The following is a 7,013-nucleotide window of genomic DNA, read 5'->3' as shown; positions in this document are numbered from 1 at the left end:
TGTTGCAATGACTCATGTCATGCAAGCCCCATTTTCATTTCTGCTTTATTAAAGGTAACAAGTTCACAGAAACCACTACAACCACAAGATCAACGTCTTGCAGGGACCATCCTGAGGCCTCTGTCTTCTGGTTACAAAAAGCAACTGTTCATAGCAGCTTTCAGAGGCAGAGGAAGCCAGAGGTGTCTGCACCCCTTAAAACAACATGGCTGCTGGAAATGAAATTTCCAAGTCCAAGCAGCACTGCTTGCCTCCAGTTTAAAGAAATGCTGAGCACACACTGTCATGACTTGTGCTACATCCTCCTGGAAATTAAATGGGTTCCTCAAAAATTAAATTCTGATTTCTCACTACTTCTATATTTTAACAAAAAGAACAAGGTCATTTCTGGAGAGAGGTGAAGTTGGTGTACAGTGCTGCTTTCTTCAGCAGTGCTTCATGTTACTTGGCTCATGCTTACAGGTATCCTTCAGCCACCACAGTTCTGTCCCATGGAGGCTCCCAAGTAGAATAACACATTGTGGAGGCACAGGTCCCTCGGGTACTTTCCTGCCTGGGCTTCCCATCATGCCTTTCTTTTCTCCCTCCTTTTCTTTTCTCAATGGCTGACCAAAAAGGGGACCTGTAAGTATACAACTGCTGCCCACACTGCTCTTCTCTCCAGCTCTTATTTTAGGACATGAAACAGGACTTTATCTTGCAAATCCCATTCTGAGCAAGGTCTTGGTGTGTGTGTGTAATTACACCCTTTGAAATTACTGGGGTAATTACTCTTTCCTTGGGCTAGCTGCATGAGTACTGGAAGAAAATGAAATAACACTCCCTTGAAACAACAAGTGATCAGGAAAATCATTAAATTTGTCAGGAAACAACAGCTGAAGGTGAAGACCCTGTAGCTGGTTGGCAGTGATGCTTGCTGAGTGGGTCCCTCACTGCCTTGCCTACAGTCAGAGCAGCTGGGGACCGGCACAGGAAGGACAAAGGGGCAGAGAAGACACTTTGAACCTCCTGAAAAGACACTTTGAAGACCATTGCTGATACTTTAGTTAGGTAGTCGGCGGAAATTCTTTCAGTCCCTCCATCTGTCCAACAACCTCTCCACTTCCCTCCTCCTGGTCTCTTCTGAATACATCAGCCAGTTTCGTCCATACTTAATAGCAGAGTAGGAACTTCAAAAAACCCAATTCCTTATTGATTTGGAGTGGCAGGTGGTTCATAGGACCCAGTGGCATTCCCTCCCCGATGGTAAGGCTGCAGTGTGCCCAGTGACTGCCTGCATGGCTTCATCTGCCCGTCTGAGGAAGAGAGAGCTGTATGTGCCCCTTGGCCAGCCAGTGGCAGATGGACACCAGGGAGTTAAACATGCTGGGAGAGGCCAGCAAGAACTGAGGAAAAGGTCTATGGCGTGGTCTGGAGATACCACAGTATGGATCCGGGGAAAAGGGAGGGAGCAAGATGTGCTATGGTGAGGAGAAAGTTTAAGGAAGGCACACATCCAGCCCCAGCACAGGGCACAGAAAATGATGGAAAATGCGATCCTTCATGTGGCTGCGCATCTGCACTGTGTCTCAGCCAGGCTTCTCTGTCCAGATCTGACTACGAAACGCAGCAGTGGAAATGCAGCCATTTTGTAGATGTTACAGGTTTGCATTGTAACACCCCTTGCTGTTCCCTTCTCTTTGAATATAAACATAATTTCCTAATGTGTGCTATTTGTGGTGCCAGTTGCAAGGCCAGAATGAGCGGCTTGATCAGCCTGTGAACATTGATTTTTGGCTGGAATCTGCTACCAAGTCTCACAAAGCGTCACACTGCCAAGGACCAAAGCCCCAAAATACATACTCCTCTGTCACTCAGAATAGAGTTTCAGTATATATAAACTCACAGAAGTCTTCAATAATAGATGGTTTCAGGATTAGAATAGGATCAGCTTAACTAAAAGCAGCCTGAGATCTGGTGGAGGACTGGAGCCATATTTTTCCTTTCATATCTGAGTTTCATCTCAGTGCTATATCCCTAATAATCCCTTATGGTTCCCCTGCCTGAAACCATCATACAAATATCCCAGTGAATTTCAATAATAAACATTCAGAGAACAAATAATACTCCTGGAGGTTAAAGATCAGTAACAATCACAAGTATTTGGTTCCATGAAAAAATAATGATTATTCTCTTCAAATTATTGAGTTCAGATGTTCAAATTCAGTCAAGAGAAAACAGGAAATTGATCCAAATCAAACACAAACCAGACTAAGCCTTAGCACAGCAGTCATCCATTTTACAAGGACAGCTGAGTTCTTAATGCTGCCAGAAAAGTCTTCAGCAAAACCTTTGCTTCAGCTTTTAAAATCTTTCCATGAAACGACAGTTAGGTCTTCCCTTACCTGTAACATGAAAAGCTTATTTTGCTCTAAGTATGCTTCTTTCTTTCAGCTGTGGGAATCACCTTTGTGCAGGTTGGTAGTGTCTGTCCGCGCTTCTCCTCACAGTTTATAGTTCCTCAGACTCGCCCTAAACGTTCACTGGCTCAAACATTAACAGCGTGGAGAATTATTGATTCTTAGTGACTAGGTGTGGTATGAAATGGCAGCCATGTAAGGAAGCAATGTAGACCCAAGATATTTTACCGCCTTCAATATTTTTATGTCCTTTGGGATTTTCTTTCTGAATTAAGTTTTTTCAGTGGTGCTGCGAGAAATGAACAGACAGGGCGCGGGCTGGAGCCACAGGGGGAAAGTTATCCTTTCTGTAAGACAGGAGGTGGAAAGAAGAAGGACAGGCCCTCAGGTAGAGATCGCTTTTACTGTTTGCCTGGTCGCAGGGAAAATTCGTGTTGAGAAGACAAGAATTTGGACATAAAGTTGGCTTGTTTTCACAGCAGGTCTGTGCATGGGGAGGACCCCCTCTAGTTATGGGAATAATTTGTCGGTCATAGACTCAGAAAATTCAAATTTTATCTGAACTCTGCAACAAATTTACTTTGGGTAACTTTGGGCAAGGCACTCTAGTTGCTGTTTCCAGACACTCATCTCATAATGGATGCGATCATTCCTTTTTTGTGTCTAAGTTTTCAGCCCTTCAACGGAACCAGACCCTGCTAGTCTCTGCATTAGAGCACCAGTAGTACAGGGAACTGCAATCAACTGGACTGTAAAGGACTATGGTAAAATAAATAATAAGCAAATTCTATTTGGAAAGCCTGGAAGTTTTAGAAAAATCATCATCCTTAAAAATGCTTTGCTTTCTGCTAACTCACTTTTTAATGTCATACTTAATTGGGAAATTTTGAACAGGCTTATCTTATTCTCTCATGAAATGTTACTTTTCATCAAGGTTTTAACTTCTGCTTTCCATTTCCTCAGTATGTTAGATCGCTCTTGAACATTGTTAAATTATTTGAGCAGCGTATTAAATATTTTCTCAATTATGTATCCAAAGAAAGAAGCGTTTAGAATTGATTACAGCTGGAAGGTGTACAGTTCTGGGAAAGGCGAGCTTTGTGATTGTGCTTCAGATCACACCTTTCCCTCAAAATCAGTGTTTGTAGACTGTGCTTTCAGCACACTTTCAAACAAAACTCTTCTCTATTTCCTCATTCTCTCAGAACATTTCAGACTTTCTCAAAACTGCCTGCTAGCAGTGAGTTAGCCTTGGAGCACAGCTCAAAACCAACAGTTTCCACTAAAGCATTAGAACTCATTGTTAGTGATTTCAAAGTAAATGTAATAAGGGGGAGGAAATTGAACTTTCTTGGAAATAAGTTGACTTTTAGTGACTTACATGCAGAATAATTGCGTACTAGTTGGATGTGAATGAGCAGTACTTCCAGCATGAAGTATAAATTTCAGAACAACCAGAATTGTGCTGCAATAACAAATTCACACAAACAAATTCCTAATGCCGTTTTTAGTCCTCCTTTAAATAACAAGTGCAGAATAACTCAAATCATGATGTCAGAAGTCAGAGCCACGTAAACAAGTAAGGCGTTTGTCTTTCAAATGCTAGTGTCTCTGCTTGGAAGTCTAAATATTAGGAAGCACAGCGAGGTGCTTGAAATAAATAAAAATGTAAGGTACCTCATATGCTTAATGAATGCCTATATTTTTTGAAGTTACTGGAAGACGTGAGCCTGCTCACCCCCAATATCTTTCTGTGGCTGAAAAGGTTTTCTTATCCACAGACCAACTACTTGCAGACTGTTACCACACAGGAAAAAAAAACCTCCCATGTCAAATGCATTACAAAGTCCAGAAGCACTTAAGGCTTTACAACAGTCATAACATGGTGCCACAGATAAAATCACAAGAAGAAACTCAGCGGTGAAACTGGTTCCTTGAGCCAGCTGTTTCTCTGAGTAAATGTGATGAAAAGGCAAACATCCAGGTGTTTATTGTGTGAATCATGTTCAACCAGTCAGTTTTTCCAGAAACAACTCTTCTTGTATCATTAGTCACATCCTTTTCACTCTTCCCATTTATCAGCTTTGTCATTTCTCCTCCACTCCTTTTTCACTTTTTCTTTTTGTCTTTTTACTTTTACTTTGCTTTGATTCACCTGATGTTTCTCCATATACCTCTTCCACTTCTGAAACTAATGGGACTCACCTAACTTCAGCTTCTTTCCCTTGCTGTCTCTCTAGAAAAATATTTCTTTTATGGATCTCTTAGGGCATGATAATTTCACAACATCATCTATATGCGTCAAAATGAGCTAGCACCAGTGGAGGAAAAAGAAGCATAGAAAAATAATGCTTCAAAGAACTTCAAGTCGCTAGTCATCTAGTTCCTTTACTTCTCCTGAGGCAGAATCAGCTATGCCTGCAACCTCCATGATCCAATACATTGATGCAATTCTCCTGGTGACCACCTAGGTCGCTAGGTGCCTCAGCCTAGCCACCTCCTCCAGCAGCCCTTCACCCACATGGTACCTCATTCTTGGCTTGCATTGACACTGATGCTACCTCACAATTCAGTAAATCCCCACCAGGACTCGAGCAGAGATATCCCAAGATGGCCTCATTTGTAGGCACATGTGGCCACCCTCAAAGCAGGAGGAAGCTGAATCAGCAGCGCATCTGGTTCTGATGAAGCAGCACATCCCCACTTCTGTGCCCAGAGGATCTCCCTGAAGGCCTTGGGCAGCCCCATCCCTGTAGAAGTTGCCCTGCACATGTAGCGCTCTCAGGCACGTTCTCCACACCTCCCCAGGCAGAGATGTCTGTGCCCTCCCACTGCACACAGTCCATACCGGCTTGCCTTCCTCATTGCTGACAGAAGAGGCCTGTTCCGAAGTTCCCCCAGGTTGCTTCCATCAGGTCCCAAACCCTGTTAGGTGCTGAGCTAATGCTTTTAAACTCCTGAGCTATTAAACTTGCCCAGGTCAAGATGATAGATTTCAGTTTCCCTTTTCTTCTTGCAAGCAATGACATAATGGAACCAAATGGCTCTTATGGAATAAACAATGCATATTCTAGAGATTACTTCTGTTTACACTACTTATTGCAAGACCTCCAAAGGAGATTAAAATTTGACCTCCTTACTGAAGCACAGGGAAACTTACTTTCTTTCAGCATGCTGTTGTCCTCTAGCTAATTCTCATGACATCTTAGGGTGGCATATGCTTTAGAAGTTATGAAGTGCGTATTTCAAAATAGCTTTTTTTTTTTTCTGAAAAATGCGGAAGCAATTTTTTTACCTCTTTCGTTCATTACTCAGTACATATAAAGACACTTCCACAATCTGAACACCTCAAAATACATAACGCTGTGTCAAAACAAAATAGGAAACCCTTCTCTCAGATATAGTCTGTTTAGAAATTCAATGGCATTATGACATGAAACAACCATCAAGCTGGCAGGCTGACACTATTTTTTGTTTGTTCACACATGTATGTAAATGCAGATGGCCTTAGGACCTGTGAAGCAGATGGTCTTAGAGCACTCTATCATCTGGATGTACATGCCCACCTGTAGGACATCGAAATAGGCATGATAGAACAAACTAGTCTCTAGGGCTTTTGTTTATCACTGTGATCAGATATTCTCTGCCTGGACTGTTACATATAGCAGTCACTGGATAAAAAACAGAAATAAGCCCAGGAGCAAAGCCCAGATGCCAAAATTCCCCCTTCAAACTGAAGCAGGACTCAGGTGCTCTTCATTTCCCTTCTCTGCTCATCAGAAATCACCTCCAGGACCCCACCACGGACCTTGGGGGGAATCTGGGGCTCTGGGTCCCAGGTGTAGGGACAAACACTTTCCTGCAGGCATCCAAGCCCCAGAGCCGGGGCAGGCACTCACATCCAGCCCTGTGCTTAGCTTTCCCTGGTCCCCAGCACCACGCAGCTCACTGCTTTCCCTCCTCACCTCCTGGGTTTGCGCTCCTGAGGTGTTTCACTGTCCCTATTAGCTGAGCCAGGAATAAGGTCTTGGAGCTTTGGGGTTGGATTTTACTCCAAGTGCTTGAGAAAAAAGCCCAGAGGTGTTTAAGTTTTTCCTTATATCTCAACCTTTTTATAAAACACTGCTATTACTATAGGCAATATGCATATGGTGCAATATGTGTATGGCAACTGCCAAATTAAAGCCAAAGCAAAATTCAGTGGACCACACACTCAGATCTGCACTGCCTGGGCAGCCCCATGTCCCAAGGCTTAGCTGGGAACCTGGAAAACTGACCTTTGAATAAACACATCTTTCAAAAACCAGAACAAGTGACTGGAAGCTGATGCGTTTGTCTTTCTTCCTCCATCCACCCAACTCTGAATACAAAATGAGTTTCTGCTGCTCAGGCTTTCCTGACTCTCCCTTTGTCCTGACTGCGTAAAACCAGCAACAGCGCATCAGTCCAACACACCTTCCCCTCAAGTCTGATGAGTCCTTTATATGGCGGGATTTATTGTTGCCATGGTAATATAAACCTAAGAAATGGAGAGCTTGACCAGTAAAGAAAAAACTGTTTCAGCTTTATAATCAGCTTGTTCTTCTGAGATGGGTTAAAAGAAATCACACTCTT

Source organism: Buceros rhinoceros, unplaced genomic scaffold, assembly GCF_000710305.1.
Source record: "Buceros rhinoceros silvestris isolate BGI_N320 unplaced genomic scaffold, ASM71030v1 scaffold12967, whole genome shotgun sequence".
NCBI classification, from domain to species: domain Eukaryota; kingdom Metazoa; phylum Chordata; class Aves; order Bucerotiformes; family Bucerotidae; genus Buceros; species Buceros rhinoceros.
The sequence above is the reverse complement of the archived record's forward strand: the minus strand, read 5'-3'. Positions refer to the sequence as shown.